Here is a 23,361-nt window from a genome sequence, read left to right as displayed (position 1 = left end):
CTTCTCCCTTGGATGATTTCAGCTGGGAAAAAGGCCAATGACTGGAGGACAAGTTGTTCTTTTCTTTTCCACTTGTATATCATTCTTCTCTTCATCCATGAAAATACCTAGAAGCCAACTTTTTAATTTTTCAGCCTTCTTGAAATTTCTCGCACAAGAGGAAAAGTTGAAGAGCACCTCTTTGTAACCTTCTGCATTTGTCACAGCGCTGAGTTGAGAACTATGTAAAATTTCCTTTCCTGTCTGAATAACACGATTAAAGCGAGCAACAAAAGTGTATTTACACGGAAAAGGTGAAGTTAGATATTCACTCAGGATTTTTAAACACATTGAAATACATGAATTTGCTGATGAAAGGCATAAAAGATTGTCCAATCAGAGGTTATAATACATACATAATAAATTAAATGAACATTTCATGCATCCTGGCTTTTGTGGACAATCTGCGGTTGTTGGCAATGAATTCATTTAAATGAAATTTAATGGATATTGTGACATCTGCTGACTGTTAGTTAATGAAACAATTTATTTAATTTTTAATTGTTCTTTTTCCAGACATGTATGGAGGAAGTGGTGACAAATTTTTGAGGTTTTGCGGTGGGACTTTTTTATTTGAAATAAAGAAATATAGTTCTAAAAATATTCTATAATCAACATGAATTGATAAATCTTCTATAGGAAACTCGGTGGCTCCACATCTTTCCATAAATAAATTATTTTGAATCCGAAGGTATTCATCTTCCCAATCAATACATATGTGCAGACATACATGATGAGAAATTACCTCTACACTTGCCTCTACAGGATGTCATGAATACTTTATAATCCTTGTCTGCCAGCCATCGGGCTGGGCGAAGCCTGGCTATATAAACTTTACATAAATTTATGTTAACTTTTCATAAAATTATGTGAACTTTTTTTGAAAAATTCTTGTGAAATTTTTTTGAAAAATTCATGTGAACTTTTTATAAAGAATGAAAGACGTGAATTTTTTAAAAATTCATGTGAACTTTTTGAAAATTCATCTGAACTTTTTTTGAAAAGTTCATGCGAATTTTTAAAAATTCATGTGAGCTTTTTTTTGAAAAATTCATGTGAACTTTTTTAGAATTCATGTGAACTTTTCAAAAATCCAGGTGAACTTTTTTTCAAAAATCCAGGTGAATTTTTTTTGAAAAATTCATGTGAACTTTTTTAAAATTCATGTGAACTTTTCGTAAGGTGTCTGAAAATTAAATTCCTCTTGTATGTTATTCCCTAAAAGTCTCCGAAATACCTTGGGAATCAACCCTAAGACATTTTCTACTCTATTGTCAAGAGTAAAAATAAAGAATTGCGCTGCACGTCCTCGCGGCAATTCTTCTCTTGACAATGTGTGAAGTCAAACAACTGCATTATTGACGATAGAACTCATATAGTTTCTACACTACTCCCTGTGCATATAATGTATATTGAATAGAGGAAATACGGTGTTTGTATACGAATTGTTTTCTTCTCAGCTTCTGTCACTGGTGTGCTGAACATGCAGAAGCCATTTGTAGGAAAATGGACCAGTTCCTTCAATCTCATGACACTTCCGCAGTGGCATTTATATTGGAGCACTGCGTTTTACTTCTCCCGAGCACCCATCTTTCATGACCACTTTAATCTCCCACTCTATGGCACATTTTGAAACTTGTGAACGATGTCAAACACCATTTTCGCCATAAATTATTCGCACTCGCAATAAAAGCTTCTGGAAAGTTTTGTCGAAATAACATCTCGTAACATGTGGAGGACATGAACAATAAAAATCATAAAATTTCCCTCATTGGCACATACATATATACACATATAAAGGCCTGTACATAAATATAAATATGCTGTGTCATTGTTCCGTATATGTTTCTGTGAATTGCAGGTTTTACTGCCCGTCCGCGTCCGAAACAATAAGACTTGGGAGAGATAAGGGACGCGTCCAAAGGTCTGCCTGCTGTAGTGTATTTTAATACCGCCACTGCCACAATATCCAGATGACAGTTCAGATAATTAACCGCAAATTACACGAACCTCGGAAAAGCCTTGAGTTGGCTATCAGAAAAAGTCATAATATTATGCTAAAATCGTCTATGCTTCATTTCATCTGCACATTAACATTCACTAGTCCTTAATGAGTTGAAAAGCCAAATTCAGTGTATGAAAAATTTTCATTCTTATTTTTATTGATGTAATAAAAACAAATTGCTCGCATTTTATACCTTTTTTCCATCATCCGATATATATGTTCGAATTTACATACATTGCTCACAAGTTTGAAACTGAACTGTATCTCTGATGCTCATCGTTAATTTATCAGATAGGAACACACAATAGACCAGTGGTTATGCTAATAGGAAATTCGGAAATCTGTAATCTGGTTAGGGCCTTAAACGCTGACGCTTCAATTAAGGAAAACTAATTATTTGTCCTCAAATTCTATTAATATCGTAAACTAATACTGGAGAACTGTTTCGCTCGGATTTACCTAATTCAGTGACAGTTTCTGGTGGCTGAGGTGTGTTTGCATGCTATGTAAAGTTGCGTCTACGGGCCCAGATATCCGCAGCGTGTGTAGAAATTATTCTGACCAGGTAGACGAGCTGGTAATAAACATGAATCGCCTGGGAGGAGTACATTTGTAATTTGATTGAAAACTTTATGACGCGGAAATCCATGTAAGTGTAACGACATCGTGACGATATGATTTGGTTGATTCGATTACTTGATTCTCTTCCAAGTCAACCACAAATTCCCACTGGGAATGAGAATCACAATTTGCCAAGATGAAAACTTTTCACCTTTCACAGCATTTTTCCTCTCTTTCGGATTTAGCCTACCACCTTTCGTCTGGGCTTACCTTTGACAGCGTGAAGAAAACACTGGGTGAGGTGAAGAAGTGCGTGGAAAGGGTAGAAAAATGCGATAAAAGAAGAAACACCAAACTCAATTTTCCTTCTCATTCACCATATAAAATCGTGATATTATTATTATCTATAACGAATTGGGTATACAAGATTTCACGCCAGATTCGTTTCTTCGGATTCTATCCGTCTTAAAGTAAAAAATGGAATTTTATGATGATGTCTCAGATTTGAAACGAACCTTTCACAAATTCAAATATCCTGAATTAGAATTTTTAGCCCAAGCATGGCTGTTTAGAGGAAATGTGAAAGTTTAGCATGAAACCGTACAGGATATTGAAATGCATTACGTGAACATAATCCAATTTTACTAGTTGTTATTGCTATATATCGTATAGTATGTACAAGTAAATTCAAAACTCGATAACTTCTGCAGAAATTTACACAGATTGTATCATATTAGTTGCCAAATGTCGTGAATACATAAATATGCACGAAGTTGAGATTTGCGTGGTATAATTTCCCTCCTAGTGAATGAGAAATGCTTTTCTAACAAATTTATAAATTTGTGCAATTTGATATAAAAAAAAATTGCGCTCAAAACAGTTTCTGCATGTTTACTCTGTTTACCGACAGTCAGAAACAAGAATTTCTAAAAATATATATCGCAAAAGAGGAAACAGGATATTTTCAAACATATCCACCAGGAATTTGCGCTTTTCATCAGATAGGTTGCATCTAAATAGTTTCCCAAACAGAAAAGTATGCGGATGAGAGAGTCTGCAAATGTTTTCATTGAGTTTTCCATCCTCTTGTTTGCTATCCTTTTGAAACATCAGTGAAAATGCTTCAATATACGGCATTTTACTTATCTGTTTCTAAAGCAAGATGATAAATAAAATTATTTTACGAAAATCCGCCCAAGCACTATGTTTTCTTTGCTTCTCCAGGCAGAATATGAAATTCTTTTACACTAAAATTTATTAAATGATACATTTTCTTCACAGGTCTTTAAAGTCGAGTATCAACTTTCTTCCGAGCTCTGAGGATTGTTGAATTGTTGGCAAAGTTAAACAGCGAACGAGAGTGAGTCATGGGGTTCAATGAGAGGCTAATTTTCACCATTTTTCCACGCTATTACTCAAATGATGTAGCATTCAATCAAAGATTTTACCATTGGCCTTCAGTCAGCAAATAAGCCATTTTCCGTCTTTCAGCCACATCCGCTCCAATAATTAAAAAAGTGTTCGATTTACGTTGAAAATCGATTGGCGGTAATTTCTATCCCATTTACATTTCACCTTTACATTGACGAAGTCGTCTCCATACTTTCCCGAACCGTTTTTCAGAGTTGTTCATTTAATAAAAAAAATTGTAATATAATCAGTTTGGCTGAAAAAATTGTATCCATTTCGCAAAATCTCAATTTTTGAGCAAACAAGCTCGTCAATTTATTAAATTTACATACTTTTCTCTGTGCAAACACAGATCAATAGAGGCACGCTAAATATGTTCTCAGAACACATATTCGTATCCCTTCTGGCGCGAGGTGCTTCAGCACCCAATTCAGCGGCAGCCACCTAAAGTATAAATCATTTTTCATCTGGGAATGTATGTCATCGAGGAGTGTAGCTAACAATATGACATAAATCATTCTGTCTATATTATACATATCCGTATTCACTCCATGCGGTCTGCCTCATCTACCAAGAACCAACCCACGTTCGTCTCTCAAGTATTGAAAGCTTCCCTCTTTCGCACACACTCTGAACGATGATTTTCAAAAGTCATGGGTTTGAATATGATTCCGTATATGAGAGGCTTCCTTCACACTCCACAGCCGAGGGGCGAGCAACCGCTCGTTATGGGACGCAGGGATGACTAATTAAAGATTCCATTAATATTAGAGCATTTCCATTCGAAGGAAATTCAATGTTTGCGCACGAATCTCATTAGTGACATGAGCAAATCCTGTTTGATTTAACCCCTCAGATCTTGATTGCAACAATGTAATGTCTAGTCGTGATCATTTGCGTTGCAACAAGGCGCTTCTGATTATTCATAGTCATATAATTTCAAAGTGTCGCTCCCCCTGGAATGAGAGAAAATCAACAATTTTACGCACCCGAAGGGAGCAGATTTTCTGCAGTGAAAACATCTCACTATTCCCCTATGGCGATATCACAGAAGCATAAGATCTATGCTAAATTGAAAGAGAATTGATGTGAATAATTTGTATTGCACTTCCTCTGCGAAATGATGAGTCTTTCTTATGCTCTTTTGAGAATGACTAAGGTTGAAGAAATGACTGTTACGGAAGCTGTGGAAATTGCGAGCACTCACTATGTTCTCTGTCCCGTGTCGCACAAAGAGAATATGAAGAAAGCGCAGAAAGAAAGCTCATATAAATGCCCAGAAAATGCAAATGGTGTGCTGGGAAATTCCAGCGGAATTTCATCGTTTCATTCAAATATGAGAGAATGCATAAAATATATATTTTGTTTTTATGTCGTTTCGCTATTGAATGTTGGGGTATCAAGACAGACTGTTCTTTTCAATTTTTCATGACTTTTCTCCATTTCACATGAATGAGTGAAACATGTGGCACATAAAATTTTGGAACGACATTTAATTAAAAGTAATTTCGAAATTAATTTAAAAACTTATAAGCTTCCTTTAACTATAGTTCTGTTGCGAAAGGATGGAAAAAATCACGAAAGAATTATTCAGAGATTCTACATGTTACTCTTCTCTGCCACATTTGGCTTTTGCTCGTGCGTACGAGGGAAAATTTCCAGCTCCATGGGAAAATTCTGTCGTCACAATCAAAGTTGAAAACGTGCGTGATGGATAGAGGCGAGACGAAGAAGAGTGGAGCCATCCCAAAGTTCAGTTTTAAAGTCATTTATGGGATGATAAAAAATCTCAAGTTTTTATTGCTATTTCGTTTTCTTTTATTAAATAGAGATCACGTTTCCTTTCTCCACTTCCCCGTCACCATTCATCACTTCAGACATTACATTTTTATACGTGTGCTCTCTGAGAATGTTTATGTACATGCCCTTCGCCTTAATGCCTCTAAAGGATATGTACAGCACATGCATCCAGACGCTGCGTTGCGAATCTAAATAAAATACATGGCTTGGCGAATATAAATGAGGAGTGTAGGATTGTCAGATATCACTTCTGATTCCGGCGGTAGTCTCAGCCCTCGCTGTCTCGTCTTTTCAGGCAGGAAATCTCTGACACCTGAACGCACAAAGTAGTGAACCGAGAAAAAATGTGTATTTAATAATACGTTAGGCATACGAAGGTGTTTGGTGGATTTAAACTTAGACACGTTCACCTTGATATGTGTGTCACAACCCGGATTACGGATTTAGAAGAACATATTTTGTCATGCCATTCCAAATGGCTCCGAAAATCCACACATCGCTATCAACTGTGGTGTCTACATTTTCCTGCAAACTGTTTCCCAGTTAAAGGCAAAAGAGCTTAAAGTTTTCCCCTTTTCTCTCATGGGCAAAACCTTACCATTTTTTCCCCACAATCCCATCACATATGACACAATCACAGAGATATACACTGTATAAAAATACGGGATTAGATGCCTTTTTCCCCGTGACTTTTGTCATTCATGCGCGATATTTCCAGTCAAATTTTCCATGTACGCGAGTATCTACCCAAAGGGCTTTTTACTGCTGACTTGCTGTTTGCCTTATTAACCTGGATAAGTAGCAAAAACAATTTGAAAGGACTTGGAAGTATGAAAATAACCCAAAAATGAGCTGGGATTAAATGGGAAAGTGTCAACAATCTTGCATGAGCCATCTAGGCACAGGCGTAAATCTTAATATGACATCCACAGAATTTAATAATACACAAATTATATTATAATGAAATGAAATAGAGTATATTGTTGGGAACACTTCTCTTGCCATCATTCAAGATCAATATATTTCAAACCTCCCTGTCACGACTGATAAACCCCTTGCATCCTATTGTGTTTTGCTGAAGAAGGTTCTCAGGCTTTTCTTTCATTCTCCAATTGTGATGGGAAAGAACAAGAAAAGGAAATTTGAGATATGGCCTATATGGGAGTAAGGACTCTGAGATCGCGACAAAAACTAACAATATCATCATAATATATTCCGGCACGAGAACAACATCAATTCATCACTTTGTGACTTCTTGTGGCGCATACTTGGCACAAAACAACCACCCCTTTTCGTCCTCCCCGGACGCACTTTATTTTTCAACCGACAAGAGGGTGATGTGGGAGGCATAAACACCCTTGTGAATCGATCATTAATCAATGAAGCATGTCCTGCCCATTTTCCGCCACACACTCACTGGGAAACTTCCTGCTTCGTCTCCTTGAGATGCTGGGCCGCCGAGGAGATTGTTTATCGGGAGACGATTGGTTGCTTATGCGTAAATCAATTTATTCTGACACAGTAATAGATTTAGAATTATGAAGATGATCCTGATGGGACGATTTTGCTCCTATTTTTTCTCTTCCCTCTTCCATTTTCATGGTGTTTCCAATTTATGACATAATCTTCGGGTTGCCCAATAAAAGTTACAGCATGAAGAGAGGTATGAGTAAGCTTGAATAATGCCATGATTTAAATTGGGTTTATATCAAATGTGTGTATTTATATGTGATGTGTATTTGCAAATGAAGAGATTGTAAACAAATTCTTGTGGTGTGTGAGTTCTTCCCAATTTATTGATTGTTTCTTATTCGTAATAAGAAATGTGTTGGAGAAATTACAGAGAGATTTCATGTCATCAGGGATATTCAATTCGCAGATTGTGTCAAAATCCATCAATGAATCTCTCTAAACTTCTTATTAAATTAAACAGAATTCAGCTGTACACAGAATTGCACACAGCTCCTGAAAGCATTTCAATCGACCCAATGGTTATGCCATTAAACCATTCGCCGTTCTTATCACAGAACTTCTCTTCATCGCATGCAGTAGTTAATATGGATTTGAGAGAGACGAGCAGAAGATTCTGAGAACAGAAAATGTCTTTAAGCTGGCATAATTCTCTTTTAATGAAATTTATCAAGCATTGTTTGAACAAACTCTCGTGACTTTCTCTTATGTGCTGGGAAAACTTCTTCCATGTTCCAGGGCACTTCGCAATCTATTTAGATTAAGTCCACTGCACTTTTTGGCAGTAATTCAACCTGGCGAGCTCTATTACCTCTCTTCTTGTTCACCTTCTTTATAAGAAAAAAAAATCTCATACCATTTCTCTTCAGTGTTGGAGAATAAAAAATTACTTAAAATTTAGATAAATTATCTGCACTATATAATGGAAAAATGCTAACAAATCGCCTAGCTTCTGTCTTAATTACAACTGTCTTGAAAGATTCGAGAAAGGACATTCGCCTTACAATATCACTTTGTTTTAAAGTACATTTGAACATTCAGATGCTACACTTATCATGGCTACTGGCTATCGCAATTGCGATAAATTTATAGCCAAAATTGAGAGAGCAGCAATCAAAATATTTGAAAAACATTATTAACCTACCCTAAGCGCTTTGAAGTTTATCATGGTCTTTGCAGCTGAGCAAAAATTGGGTCACACAACGCATGAAGAATGATATTGAGTCCCTGACCACTTGAGATGACCTTTAGTGAGCACAGAAGAAACTAACTTTCACGACATAAAATTTGAGCCTTTTTCGGGTGGGATTAAGTCACATCCTTGACAGCAAATAGTGCCCCGTTGAAGCATGTGGAAAAATGATTGCGAATAATTAAGCATGGATTAAGCTCGGAGATCCATTTCATTTTTATCTCCTCCTCTATCTCTAATTCTACCCAATTAATATCTCTGCTGCTGAATTATCTATATGTATACATATGTGTGTGAATGTGAATTTGAGGCACTGAAGCTCGCTCATTGTACAGCAAAATGCTCAGCTATACCCATATATTATTAAACAAGTTTCCTCCGCAAATGTTTACACATGGAAATGATGTTGGTGGAAAAGTTTTCAGGGGAAATGACCATCGAGGAAATTAAAATTAATGCCAAGGCCGACACGTTAACGCCTATCTGTTAAAAGAGCACCGGCTTCAAAAAAGGCGGAGAGAGGCGAGGAAATTTCATCCCTGCCGCTTGTATTCCGCTATTCATGGCACTGACTCTGATGGGAGGTGGAAAAGTCTATTTCCATTGTCTCAAGTGTCATCCACTTACTCTCCTCCACACACGTTCGCCCTAGCCAAACAGCCTCTCATTCACGCACAGACTACTTCCTCGACTTTCCCCATTTATTTGTTTGCCTGATTGGTCAAGGCGTCCTTGTTGGCGTCCTCCAGGGACTTTCTCTATATGGAAAGCTTCAAGAAGCAACCCTTTCTCCTGTGTGTTTACTTTGCTCCTCTGAAGGAGCCGAGACTTTGGAGCGTGCAAAGAAATCGAATAAGCTGACACATTGTGCAAAGGTGTTTTAATTTTCAACCAATTTATCACGTTCTATGAATTCAATACGTTATCGGCACACAGACTGTTTTGGAGATTTTCACTTATCGTCGCCAGATTAGGATTTTGCTGGACACGCCACGTCTCACACTTTATCAACATGACTTTTTCATTGAGGGCATTTTCAGACAACACACGGGCTTATAAATCAGTCACAAACCATCTGGGTCAAAAAATTATCGAGAGATTCCTTGCGACTGATAACGATCGATTTCCACATGTTATGCTTTGTTTAAGAACACAGAACTTCTTCAAGTCAAGTGTTTGGCATATGAATGAATCAAAGGGACATAATTTATGATGGACAAAGGTTAGAAACAAACAAATTAAATTCTTTATTGCTTTCTTCATCTCTCCAAAATTAAGCTCAGAAAAAAGCAGTTGTCGCATGCGTAGTTATTAAAAATTTATTATGCAAGCAAAATTCATTCAACTCTGACGTTCATGACGTCAAATTATTGTCTATTAAAAATGTCTGTGAACTAAAATTATAATAATGGTCATATTCCATAAATGGTGGGTTTTGTGGAAAGAATTTTCATACATGACGTCACAAACATTGTGAGAAAACTACTTTGAATAGCTTTTTATTCATCTTCGGTTATTTTTTTGCTGAAACTGCGCCTATAGTTAAAGACAGTGATTAAAATCAATTTGCCTCTAATTAAAGGAACATTTTGAGCATTATTGCTTCAATTATCTGATTGCATCCTGCTAAATCCACAGATATACCAATTCAACACTTGCTCACATGTCTTTCCTTCCCAAATGAAATCACTGACAGTCGAATTAAAGCAGCAATTTATACATGCTTCAGCAACAGTGGCCGGAACTATTTCGCCTCACATTCTGAGTGATGCCAAATGGATATTTGAGAGGTTGAGGTGCGAAAACAGTTGAGTGCGTGTTTCCAGTGAGTTATTTGCCCCCAGGCGCCATCCACGCAGTGTTCACACCTGAGGTGGCCCCTTCTGGAATCTCTCCGCTCCTATCCGAGGGGCATAAAAAATCCCCTTATCACTTTAATCTGTCGACAATTGAATGTAGAGTGGACAGAGGAAAAATAATAATAAATTTTGCCTCTCTATCGCTCTAGTTTCCCTCTATTGTCTGTGTGGAAACGATTTTCACAGACTGTCCAGCGCTCGAATTCGCGAAACACACCGCAATTCATTATTTTTCATGGCACATTCATTCAATTTCGCGACAAAAATTAGTTTTTCGCACGTAGCACCTCGAACCGTCACAGGAGGAGACAATTAAATTTTCATTCGCAAATATTAAATTTTCTCAGTCAGGAAAAAGAGGGTACACGATTTCGCAAAAATATATATAGATATATTGTCTACTGGGAATGCTGTTTAAAATGTGAAAATATTCACAAAAATGCAAAGGGGAGAAATTTCCACGAAATATTTGGTGTGTGGTATAAAATAAATAATTAATATCCAATTAAAATTGCTGTAATTATAGTGATAATTCCTGAGAAAATGGGAAATTTTGAGATTTTAAATTGCCCAGTGAAGCAGTTTAAACTCAAATTTCAAGTCTTCTCGTGGGTAATTTCCTTGTGAGAAAAACTCAAGATGTTCTATGTGTGTTTGAACTTTGTATAAGGCCTGGCCAGGCTCAATGACCATCATTTTGTCTTTTAATCTGATGTGCTATCTCTAGGGGATTGAGCAGTTTAGTGTGTACAGAGAAGTTTTCACTAAACTTCTTCGATGCAAACTTTCGTCTTGAGATTGATGTGCTCCCAGCCGCAAGGTTAATATACATATATACAAAGGTTTTAAGTGAGATGAAACTTTTCCACAACACTGAACACTTTAGCTATTTTATTTTCTACACCGCAATCCCAAGCAGACTCTCGTGGATCATCTTTCCCATGACAATCCGGAACCGGAATCACCCCAGAACGCACAGTTAATGGAGAGAATATCAATCTAGAGAGAGATAGAGAGAGAACGATAAATGTTAGTCAAATGGGAGATGCAGCAGTGAAAAACAAACATATTGGTAATACCAGTTTAATTATTTTATTGCTGCTGTTACACATTTGAGGCGTGTTGGAGTGGTGTGGAAAAATCTACATTGAATTTTCCAATTTTCCAAACGCTCTCGCGCTCTCGCAGTGCTTCTGTGTGAGTCACAGTGGAGGCGACCATTGGGGACTATTGTGAATGTGTTCCACACACAGAGCGGGGAAAATTGAGTTTTCCCAGAGTCTCGCCTCCAAAGCCCCAGAGAGACTGTGGCTTTTGGAGAGAGACACTGACTGGCGCCGGTGAGAGCTTGTGTGGAGTGTGTGGAACTTTTTCAGCGCCAGAGCTCAGTAAATCCGTCAGTTGCGATTCGCAAGTCGAACTGTTCACAGTCTATCGCCACAATCTTGTTCTCTTGGCGCTTGAAGATGTCTCGACGCCACTTTCGCGAGAAAATCCCTTTTTCCGCCAAAGTGTCCACTAGTTAGTGCCACATTATCACGTGTTCCTGTGTTAGAAATTATACTGCAGAAGGGATTTTTTTGTCTCGCAAGTGGTTTGCACTTTACCTCCTTCATCCCATAGAATCCACTATAGTGCTTGTCATAGTCGCTGCGGTGCATTCTCGAGAATAATTTCATAACAAATATGCCTCGAAAGTGCCCCAAGAAAATATGGTGAAGACCTACCGCGAAACATCCAACGCCGAAGTGACTCAGTGTCTATGAGAGTGTGAGATTAAAAGTTGATAACATTTTCGAGAAAGTGGGTGTAAGAAAATTGTGTTTCTGGTGACAAGACGAGATGTCAGTACTTGGCCGTTTAATTCAAGTGCAACTATTTCTCTCATAAGGCCAATAATAGAGATTTCAGGCTCAGAATCAACTGACGTGACAGTGATTTTCATTCACTTTTGCCCACAAGAAGTGTCTGTAAAGTCCCAGAAGGAGTAAGATATACAGAAGCAATTACTATATATTGTAAGGTGATAAAGAGGGCTGCCCAAGTGAATTAAGTAGGTGGAGTTGAAGGTGTAATCATCTGAGAGTTCAGCAAGGTTTACAAATTTCGGCACCGTAAACTAAATATTTGTGTCCTACTGACAGTGAAATACCTTCGTGCTCTCCATTCCATCCCGAGAATCTTACCCGTAAGTTGATATTCTTTCATCGAAAATGCTCACGCAAAAATCCCACAAGAAGTGCTTGAATAGATAAAAACGCCTCTTTCATACCTTTCTGTCACTGCTTTTCGGATCCTCTTCTCTCAAGGAGAGTAAGAGTAAAAAAATACAGAGAAAAGAAGACCAAATTTGGCAATTCCTATTCACCGAGGAAAAAAATCCGAGAGCTGAAAAACGACCAAATTCCTTCTCAAAATGTATTGTGTGGAAATCGCCTTTCCCAATCGTCCGGAGAGAGAGAGAGAGTGTGTTTAATCTTATCATCCAGCCCAATTGTCAGATAAAAGATATATAAGAAATATTATAGACGAGTCTAAATTATTTTCTGGACAATTGCTTTATTGGCACTGATAAGAAAATTGGTGTGCACAGAAATGTCTTCAGAGCGCAATTGGCAGTTGTTCCTTCAGCTGAAAATATTGCTCACTTTTCGCCGCCACCACAAATTGTGCTATTCTGCAAATACAGAACTTAGAGAGAAGATTCAAGACATTCCACCACACACTTGTACGAAATTATTCTCCTTCACTGAATTTTGCCAATTCACGGAAAAATTTGATGCCGGCTGAGAAGTGCGAGTTTACATTGAGCTGATAAGTGCGCTGTTCGGAATAGTTGGAAAAGGGACGGAAGATTAAGCTGCAAATTACTTACTTTATATCACAGATTTATGAATTTACTTGAAAATCACTTTTTTGCTTAGCCTGAAAAAACACAGAAAAATTGTAGTTGAGTTGTAAAATATTTGCGTTTGAGACACGCTTCATGTGAATTGTTAAAATAACTTTAATTATGAATATTAGTCTAAATTGAAAGACTACCTAATTGCCGTGGGTTTTATATTTATAGATAACTGTCACTGTCAGCAAATAATAGTGACAAATGAAAATAATGAGGTGTTAAGTTTCTCATGTAAAATTGCTCCAATGCTTATGATATTGTCTCGCACATGTATGCAAGTGAATTTGTGCAAAAGTCTTATGCTTATGAGATGAACCTTTGTGATGAACTCCGAATCAGCAGTAAAAGGTGTAAAAAAATTAATTGAATTACTGTTTTCAAGGAAACTGAAGTATGAATTTTTTTTATCAAGATAGCCATTTACCAACACTTACAGTAATCTAAGTATTTGATTACATCAGAAAATTGACCAATCTCTATTTTTGAACACAAAATCGTGAAGTGTCTGATATCATCGCAGAAGGAAATCAATTAAAATAGCAATTTTACTCATTGATCATTCTCACCAGTGCTCTGCATGAAGCAGCACTGAATTTGTGGGTATTTTATGAGAAAAATTTGGATGAGCCTAAGGCAGAGCTTTGAACTAGATTCCCGCAGAAATATTCTTCAAGAAAGCCTACGAACAATTCGTGATTGAATTACAAAAAGCTTCAAATTAGCATGTTTACAAGTTAATAACGATATAAGAAATACGGTCAATGTTTCTAAACTCACACTTCATTTATCTGATTAAATCGATGCTTTCGTGAGTTATCGCCATTAGAAATTTCTGTAATTTTTTGTAAGAATCTCATTGAATTTCTCAAACCATGTAGTTTATTAACAGCCCGAAACTATGTTTTCTTGACAATTTCTGTTGATAGAAATTTATCTTGACATTTATGTCTATAGGAAAAACCTCGGTATTCCACAATAATTTATAGTCTTGTATTGTTTGCCAATGCTTTTCACTCAAGTGAGTAGCTTCTTCAAGCGAAATTGACTTATCAAAGAGATTCATTATCACTCGTGTGTCAACTTTGTTTACTATATTTTAAAGTTGCTGCTGCTTCACATGAACATTCTTAAAATCCAATAAACTCCGAATTTTATGGGAAAGCAGTGCAAGGGTTACAATGTAGGCGAAATTTATTCGTGTGCTTAATTTTTCTCTTGACTCTTCACTTCTGTGTCTCTCCGAGTGGAAATACATCATAGAGTAGAATTTATTTCCATCACTACAACCATGTCGCGACTGTAATTTCGTCTATTTAGTGCATTTATGGGTTCAAACTTAAAGTGATGCCCAGCTTTCGCGGTAACGCCAAATCGATAAGCTGTTGGGAGTTACGCAATTGCCATCGAGAGTGATGATTGTGGAGTGGTTGGAGCGAAGGAAGCCATTTGCGCGGGGGAGGCACCGGAAAACTGGCTTCTACCTCCGGTGCTCCATGCCCAGATATCCACTGATTAGAAAGTGATGTTGTCATCCGATGATGTGGGGACAATCGTGCAAAAAAGTGACGGTGTCGCGCGTCTTTTTTGCTCCATCAGCCGTTTGTCTTCGAAAGCCTGAATGACGTCCAGCTGATTTTACACCCATTAATATGGGTGGAAGCACTCATCGCGGTGACTTGCTAATCAGAAGCGCGTTATTTTTGGACTCGATAATCGAAATTGCCAGTCGCAACAATTCAGAGTGATGCGTTTGAGGAAAATGGATGTGCGGAAGCCATTCGTTTGGCGGATGGCATAAAAAGAGTACATCAAATATTTGGACTATTTGTTCCACCAAAAAATATACGCGCCTCTGATGTTTAACACTTGTGTATATGTGCTTCCAGAACTTTACTCCTGATCACTCAATGATAACGTCACCGAAACCGTGGAATAATCTCTTATCGGTAGCATTCATTGCCGCCTCAAAGTGCTTAAGTGAATTTGCTCGTGTGTTGGTGGTTTGATCTCAACACAGAGCTATTCGTGAAGCTCACGCCAGCAAACTATTGTGGCAGGAAAGTTTTAGTGGAACACTGCAGAGCAAGAGTAATGAAGTTAAGCACATCTGTGGGTGCTTGTGAATGAACAATTCGAATTATTTATGCAAAAATGACTCCTACAATTTTTCCATGTAACCCTGTATGTATCTTCGTTTTGTTTCTCGCCTCAAACACACTTGCTATAAACTCGGTTGGCTGTGAAGGAAAAAGAGTGACTTTAAGGTACATAACTTGGAAGGTGTATAATGATTTTACAAAATAAGCGATAATAGGTGTACACTACACCTTGATGATTGATCGCAAAATAATTGGATTCGCGCAGTGGAAAAAGCGCGCGTTTTTTACCTCCTCTCGAGGGGTTTTTCTTTAGGTTTTTGCCCAAAAGATTAGATCAGGGGGAGATTCTGTCCGATTCGAAATACATTAGAGTCAAAAGTGGATTAAAAATATAGCTTACCTTCCTATTTGGCCACCTTCGCGACAGTCATGGAAAAATTATTAATCATACGCCTCAAAGTTATCTTTTCAAGTATTTTTGTTCTCCACATCGATTCAGCTTTTGCTGATACAGGCCAAATGAGCCGGTGAAATACAAATGTCCCAATGAGTGAAGGAGGAAAACACATCAACTTCTCGCTCAAATTCAGAGCACTTTTTTTATACCTGAGAGTCCGCGATGATGTTACAAAATGATGAGTAAGAAAAAGTCTCGGAGCATTACAAGCGAGGCTAAAATTATCTCATAATTAAAGCCATATTGCATAAATAATCTGAAAGTGATTCAATCTTGTACCAAAATATCACGATATCGGTGCTAAACAACATCCCACGAGATATTCTGTCCAACATACTCATTCATCTCCACATCGACCGTATGATGATTTTTGAGCACTTCGCATACGTCCAATTCCTCAAAATACAATTCCCGCAAGATAAATAATCGCTCAAAGTGCGGGTGCCAGAGCTTTTGCGCGCCTCTGTTTCAGCTCAAATAAGCTTTTCCGCACGACAGTCACCATGGCCAGAAACATCTGTCCACACAAAATCGTTCAATTTTCAATGTACATACATAAGTTTGTTCTGCTGCCAGAGTTTATTTGCTAAACGATCTCACCACAATTGTCTCGCACTGTGGTTAACACTTCTTGCCTTAGCGCCACGATGATGAACGTGTGCCATTCACGAACGCCTTTTTATTTTGCTACAGTGCAACTCTTGAGCACTGCAATTCAAGAACTTCTGCTGTAGATTTATTTTTGTATTGAAATTTGAGTTTGTTCACTCAAATTCAGAAAGTTCCAGTCTGCAAAACAAAACGCAAGTGCAGAAAAAGCTCCAGAGAGGTGTAAAAAATTTCACAACTTTCCTCCCACAGCTATGAATACCACATTGCCAATAAGAGCTTGAAGCTTTACAGAAAAGTCTTACAAATCTCCACTTCAGAAGCACTCAGATAAAATTTAAGATGCTGAATTCTGAGAAGCATGTTTTCTCATATCTTTGAAATGCAGCATGAGAAGAGAAAACGAAGTTAAGGTAATGTTTAGCATTTTGTTTTTGAATTGATAAAGTGACTGAAAAAGTAACATAGATTTTCCACACTTTATTGCGAGTAATATTTTCATTCACTCCATACACAAGCAGAACCACAGCCATAAGTAAACAAGAAAGACAATTTACGAAGTTTGACTCAAAGCGTGATAACAAGTTCATGCATATATGTATGGATTGTATATGCTTAAGTGCGTTTTATACTCCAAACAATACCTGTACACTGTGTGTTCCCTTTCAGTCTCTTTAATTACACCTTTCTGAGAAGCCACCCTAATCTCCTTGAATGAGTGTTAAAAGCTCTTTCTCTGTCTTTGAAAAGCATATAATGCACTTGAAAACTTATATTCAAAACTTTCTTGAGTCCCCGTAATTACCGGCAATTCTGAAGAGCTGCCGAGAAAGTGGGATTTACCTCACTTGAAGCCGGATTACGGCGAGATATTCCATAGCAGAGTGTATTTAAATTAAGATGAGGAAAGCATTAATTGTTTCCATGTATCAAAGAGAAAAACACGACTACTTATGTCAAATACGATCCATTTTTCTCAAAATGTCGCCAAATTTTCTTCCCTGCTAAGACTTTAATTAAACACATTGCATTAAGAGTTAATAAATAATCTGAAAATGTGTTAAGCAGGATAAGTAGGAAGTGTTTTTTGAGAAGAATTGGGTCAATTAAGTAGCGAGAAAAGCAATTTTATCAGCAATTTGATATTCAACTGAACAACATTTTCGTTATTTGAAATTTAATTCTCTGTGTTTCAGGAGAAGCAATAAATTCCGTTCCAGACTTTGTAAAATTCTTTGATTCTTTCATGTAATTCCACACCCGCAAACATTGTTTCTCTGTCAATGGAATTTCACCAGGAATCAATCAAGCCATGTGATAAGTATCGCTCTTTGTCCTACAAATCCGAGGCGACGACGCAAAATTCTTGCTCGGCCGAAACTTTTCGCTATTAGGAATGTTACCTCAACACCGTGAGTCACACTTGTGGCTGCCGGCAGATCTTCATCTTAATTATTTCACCACTTTAAAGCCGACATTCCCGCTCATGTGTTTACGCATCATACGCAGAAAATCAGGGCGCCTCAGCGATAAGAGTCGATAAATAGTTAATCGATGTGGTTAAGTTACACAGTCACGTTTCCGGGAAAAGAGGCACTCCGGTCGCCATTTACGGGGGGACCGGAAGTCATTGAATCGGAAAATTATGATGCGGCCCCTTGAGAAGGATGGCAAGCCATCAAGTCCAAAATAGAGTGTCCTGCTGGGCATCAATGGGGCATTGTTCGACACTGTGAGATGCCTCAGGATCACTTCATGGGCACTTATCTCACACTTTTGGTGAATGATGAATCGGCAATGCTGCCAAGGGAGTACTAAAGTCCAAAGGCTGCGAATAGTGCTTGGAGCTCTTCGTGCAACAATGCCCCTCGATGCCATTACTCCACCGCACGGATTCACTCCCTTGGGCTTTGCGTGTACTTTGGCGCAGCCACCCCAATATACATACCTTCCACCCCCGCCGAAAGGTGTTAAGACAAAAAGTGATTCGACCCTTTTGCCACCCGGTCATCCCTTCATGAACCCATAAAAGAGATCAATCAAGTTGAAACCGAAAATTTCACATAAGCCAAAAGAATGAGATATTGGCTCAAGTCCATTCTTCAATCCCAACCCCAACTCACTCCTCAGGGAAGGTTGTCTCTATAAAGTCAAGGGTTAATATACGTAAACAAAAGGCACGCACTAGTCTTCGAGAAGATACCAAAATCCCTGGATTCCATACAATGGGATATCCCATTTTTTTCTGTTAACGCTCACTGAGGTGGGATTTCGACCCGAATCCAAGGCGATGGTTGAAGCGAAAGTTCCAAAGCTTTCATTTCGGGGAAAAGTCTTTGATTTTCAAATAGCCTATTGTGTAGATTTCAATGTTCAGTGAATAACTAATCCATTTACAGACTAATTTCCTAATGAAATATTCGTAGAATGAAAATCGACTTTATAGAGACAAACTTCCAAACCTCAGCCTTTTCCACAATCGAAACATTTCTGGTGGAAATTCAAACTATTCAAGCTGAACAAGATGCGTCTTTAAGTTTAGTTATTTTATTTGCGACACATATTTTCAGTACCGCCTACGATTTTAATAATAGAGAACCATGCGGAAAAGCATGAATTTCTCCCAAATCTTGCGCCAAAGAACATTTCAGTGGACCATTGAGAGCCGCAACCATAAAATTACAAATATGAGGGTGGTCCGCCACCGATTTGTGGTGCCCATGGGAGAAATCCTGTCACTGCCAATTCACTCTATACGTCTCAATACTCCGACACAAATCCGCCCACGTCTTTTTGCAATGGGCGCGGATCCAATTAATTGCTACATGCTTTTCACTCTACGCTTTTTACGTTCACCAACATCTTTTCGCCTAAGGAAGTTATTTTGTGTTTTTGTTGCTTATATTTTTTCATCCCATCCGCTCTTGGCGGGGCCACAATCGCCCCAAAATGCAGAAGAAGAAGAGAGAAGATACACAGCAAATATTATTCATTTTTGATGAATTGTCGTGATTTTTGTGTTTTTCTTCGGTGTCCTTGTTGGCATAACGAGCAGGAGTGTGGTTGGAGATGTTTGGGGGAGATTTTACAGGGAATTCCTCCAATTCTCTCCGGGATTCTTGGCCCATATTTGAGAGCCATAGGCTTGTCTCTCGACAAGTCCCGGCGGGGCAGAGCGCCCGCATTTCACTGGGCAGAATCTGTGGTTCAATTTCACACACACACATTGATTAAATATTGAATTTGTCACAGGAATGGTGTGGCGGAGTGTTTTCGTGTTCTCGCATCTGAATTGTGTACTTATTAAAATATTCAACACATGTGGAATCGCATAAGGTCAAGGGAATCGGAGTGTAGTATTATTTCTGCTTGCCATGTTAATTTCATACTCGCACCACCAATTACGAGTAACTGTGTATGTGCTAAATATTGCACTTGTACACATGCTACAAATGCTGAAAGAAAACTATATCGATGTCGAGTGTATTATTAACATTCCGCCAGAGTTTATTGTTTCGGCAATCAACTCTTCGTCCTTCTCCATCAACTTCTCCATCCACTTGAGCATAAATCTTATGCGACTGCATTAACCATGACGAAAATATGCTGAGAATGTGGCATAATTGCGATAAATTCATCTCTCGCCCTCAGTGGGTTAATAATAACAATTATGATTTGTCTGACAAATCAAATGTCGCTGACTTTTATTCCGTATCATCTCTGTATACAATTGAGGCAGTTGTGATTTCAATTTCACCGTCAGTGCACACAAGAAAGGCAAATGTATATCTCCGGCTTCCAAAATGAGAAACGATAATATTTACAGTAAATTCTTTCCCATTGGCTTCTAAGAATACGGAGAAAAGGGAATATTTAGGTGAATTGATTTGAATAATTTGCGTCTTTCGTCAGACCTTTTTGCTAATCTTCCGAATTATGATACGGTTGATTAAATTTTTCAACTTTTTCGGGCCACGAAAAATTCCAAAGAAAATCTACACCCTAATAATTGACATATTTAAAGCGCACAATGAATGTCTTATTCAGCATTTTTCTCCACATTGCAAAATCAAAAGACACGTTTATTTGAATTGAAATTTATAAAAAATGTACGAATAGAAATTTCAAAGAATATGCATTGAAATGAGAAAGAAAGCTTATGACACAGTTTCCGACGTTTTTATAGAGAAATTTGACTGCTTTTAAGACAATTTCAATCAAATTTCCTCATATACTTATTCAATAAAAAATCTAGTTAATCTAAAATTAAATGTTAAACTTTTCGAGTGTTGATCAGAAGAATTAGGCAGAAAATTTAAATTTTCCTCATTCTATCGCGATGAATTGAAATCGAAATCACGTTATGTGGAATTTCAAACAATAGTGCCAAATTTCCCATAAATTTTTCATTGTCATAAGTAATGAAAAGTGAATTTTCAGAGTTTGAAATGTTCTATTTATCTTCACATCATCTCATTTTAAATTTGAATATTGGGAATTGAGAGCGATTGCCATGTCAGAAGAATGATTTAAGTTTGGGGCGGTTTTCTTGCAGAAGCTTTTGAGTGATGATCGAAATATCTTTGGAAGGCTGTTTCTCTCATTCTGCTTCAATAAATAATTTTACTCAGTGAATTCTTAAATAAACATCAAGATTTCTTGATACTTATAAATTTAACTTTATTTCGTGTGCCATTTAGAAATTTTACAAGGATTTTATGTCTATTTTTACAGAACAAGGCTAAAGAATATTCTGTATAAACGCGCAACACCCAGGGCAAAATTTTGAGTGAGTAATTGCCTTTATAATTTGAAATTAAACGTCTTAATGTAAAGAATAATTGTGTCTTCCACAAGGCTTATCTCTGTCATTACATCTCGTGCCGCAGAGAATTTATTCAATGTACTTAACCTACCCGATTGCCTTTGAAATGGGAAAATTGAACGTTCGCACTTCCACACAAAGATTTCAAAATGAATATCCACTGGATTGCAATTATTCAAATAATTCTACTTAATTGTAATTGGCTTGCAACCCGCTTTCAAATCCAAAGCCATTGGATTGCATGAGGGCGAATATTGAATTGCATGTCTGTGAATGGAATTTGGCGTCACACTGAATACGTTCATCGACATGAAGACATTTCCTCCTGTGGGTTGATATCATTTTCCATACAAGACACCAAACGGCCAGGATGTGGGGAAATGGATGAAAAAATGCGAAATCAAAAATAGATAAATTTATTTGTGCTTGAGATGGGACTGTCTGTCGCCAGGAAAAATCAATAAAGTGATTTAAGCGTTGTAGTGTCTTACAAGAATTTATGAACGTTGATAGATCGATAAATGCCTTTTATTCTTTCATCCTAAGCCATTGTTCGGGGGTTTCTAGGGTGTAATATTTCATTCATACTTACCACATGGTAGAAAGCTCTGCGAGGGAGGGCACAGACTTAATAGCCTCGTCCATATACTATCAGTCAGCATGCGAATTTTTTCTATTTTTAACACTCACTCTTTTATTTTATATATCCACAGAGGAAAGGTATGTGCCGAAGGCGCGGTGTATTGCCCTGAAATTATCAGAGAGTTAGCAAACAAACTCCTGCGCGAGAACCATAAGCAACCGGCTCAAGCTGGTTGTCGACTGACTTTTACAGGCAACCACCGCTTTATCAAAGACATCGCGTCTCGTGAATCTTTTCCTAATTTTTTGCAAAATGCTCAGACACGGATTCTAAATTTAAAGCGATGCTATGTGCATTTCCAATCAGCATAGTGAGTGATAAATCGAACTTCACCCGTAGTTTATCCAAAACTGACGACCTAATTTAATTGGGAAGTCTTTTGTGAACAACTTTGCTGCATAAATTTAATCAGACATGACGAGAAAATGAGAAGAAAATTCACAAGTTTACTTATTTATAGCAGCGAAATATTAAACGGAAAAGTTTTAAAGTCAACCCTAGGCTAAATGTACAGGGAATAATCTAGCTTTTCATCTGGACAACGAACTATTTTCGCTGTCATTAATCTATAAAAAATTGTGGAAATGGTGGAAATGAGTGCAGGAAAGCATAGTATTTCCACATTGTTGCAGCAGAAGTATACAAAATGGAAATGTGGTTTTTGTTGAATTTGTCATCAACGTTTTTCAGGCATTCAACATACTTATTTAATCAATTCCCTTTAATAATGTTATTATATTTTATTCCTCGCAATCGCGTGAAATATTCCAATAAATCAATTCATTGCATGCATGTAACGGTTTGTCGCTTTCCGCGGGCAAACGAAGTAATTCACAAAAAGCTCTGTAGATTTTCCGATCTGTATGTATATCATAATTATAATCCACATGTACACACTCAACTCCCAATGGAAACATACGGAAAAGTTAACAAAAATCGATTAACTCAATTTCCTGAAATGTAATTCCCTTGACGGAGTGCATCCATCTCATTGATGCTCTGCAAACCGCAATTGTGGTGTGTGCTGAACATATAAAAATTCAATAATGTTAAGATAACCGCAGAATTGTGTTTATTAATAGCTTTACAACACTTTTGTCACGCTTCACAGATCTTTTTATCACTCAATTCATATTGCTGAATGAAGTGGTGTGGCTGCAAAGCCACTCTCTATCATCACATATGTATATAACACTGAGCTTGCCAAAATGCGCAGTTCAATTGGCTAATGCAATTTGAATGCGTATATTGAATGCAAGTAATCTGATGGGAGCTAAAGAGATTACAAAGTGTGTAATTTTCGCTCTGGTGACGAGGCTGTTTGCTAATCTTCGAGATGAGGTCTAATTGTTTGCAATTAATGAACCGCTGAACTATACGTACATCTGTTGACTAGACTATGCAAAGTCTATCAAGTGGTTTCTGAAATTTCATATCTCGCTCAATTCAATTATATCGTGCACTTTTACTGGCATTTTCACCAGCCAATT

General features: G+C 37.5%; 1 protein-coding gene across 2 annotated transcripts in view; it reads left to right on the top strand.

Moving 5' to 3' along the window:
* The first annotated feature begins 11,788 nt into the window (after positions 1 to 11,788).
* LOC132257529 (5-hydroxytryptamine receptor 1) overlaps positions 11,789 to 23,361 on the top strand; it is a 35,686-nt gene continuing 24,113 nt past the window's right edge. The window contains exons 1-2 of one of the 2 annotated variants that reach the window (XM_059754481.1): positions 11,789 to 12,524; positions 21,138 to 21,192. The gene's annotated coding sequence lies outside the window, so the exon portion shown is untranslated. The remainder of the gene's footprint in view (positions 12,525 to 21,137; positions 21,193 to 23,361) is intronic. The other variant, XM_059754479.1, reaches the window with a different exon arrangement.

Source organism: Phlebotomus argentipes, unplaced genomic scaffold (assembly GCF_947086385.1).
Source record: "Phlebotomus argentipes unplaced genomic scaffold, Phlebotomus argentipes genome assembly scaffold_4, whole genome shotgun sequence".
In the NCBI taxonomy this organism is placed as follows: domain Eukaryota; kingdom Metazoa; phylum Arthropoda; class Insecta; order Diptera; family Psychodidae; genus Phlebotomus; species Phlebotomus argentipes.
Note: the sequence above shows the minus strand (reverse complement) of the source record. Positions and strands in the feature narration are given on the sequence as shown.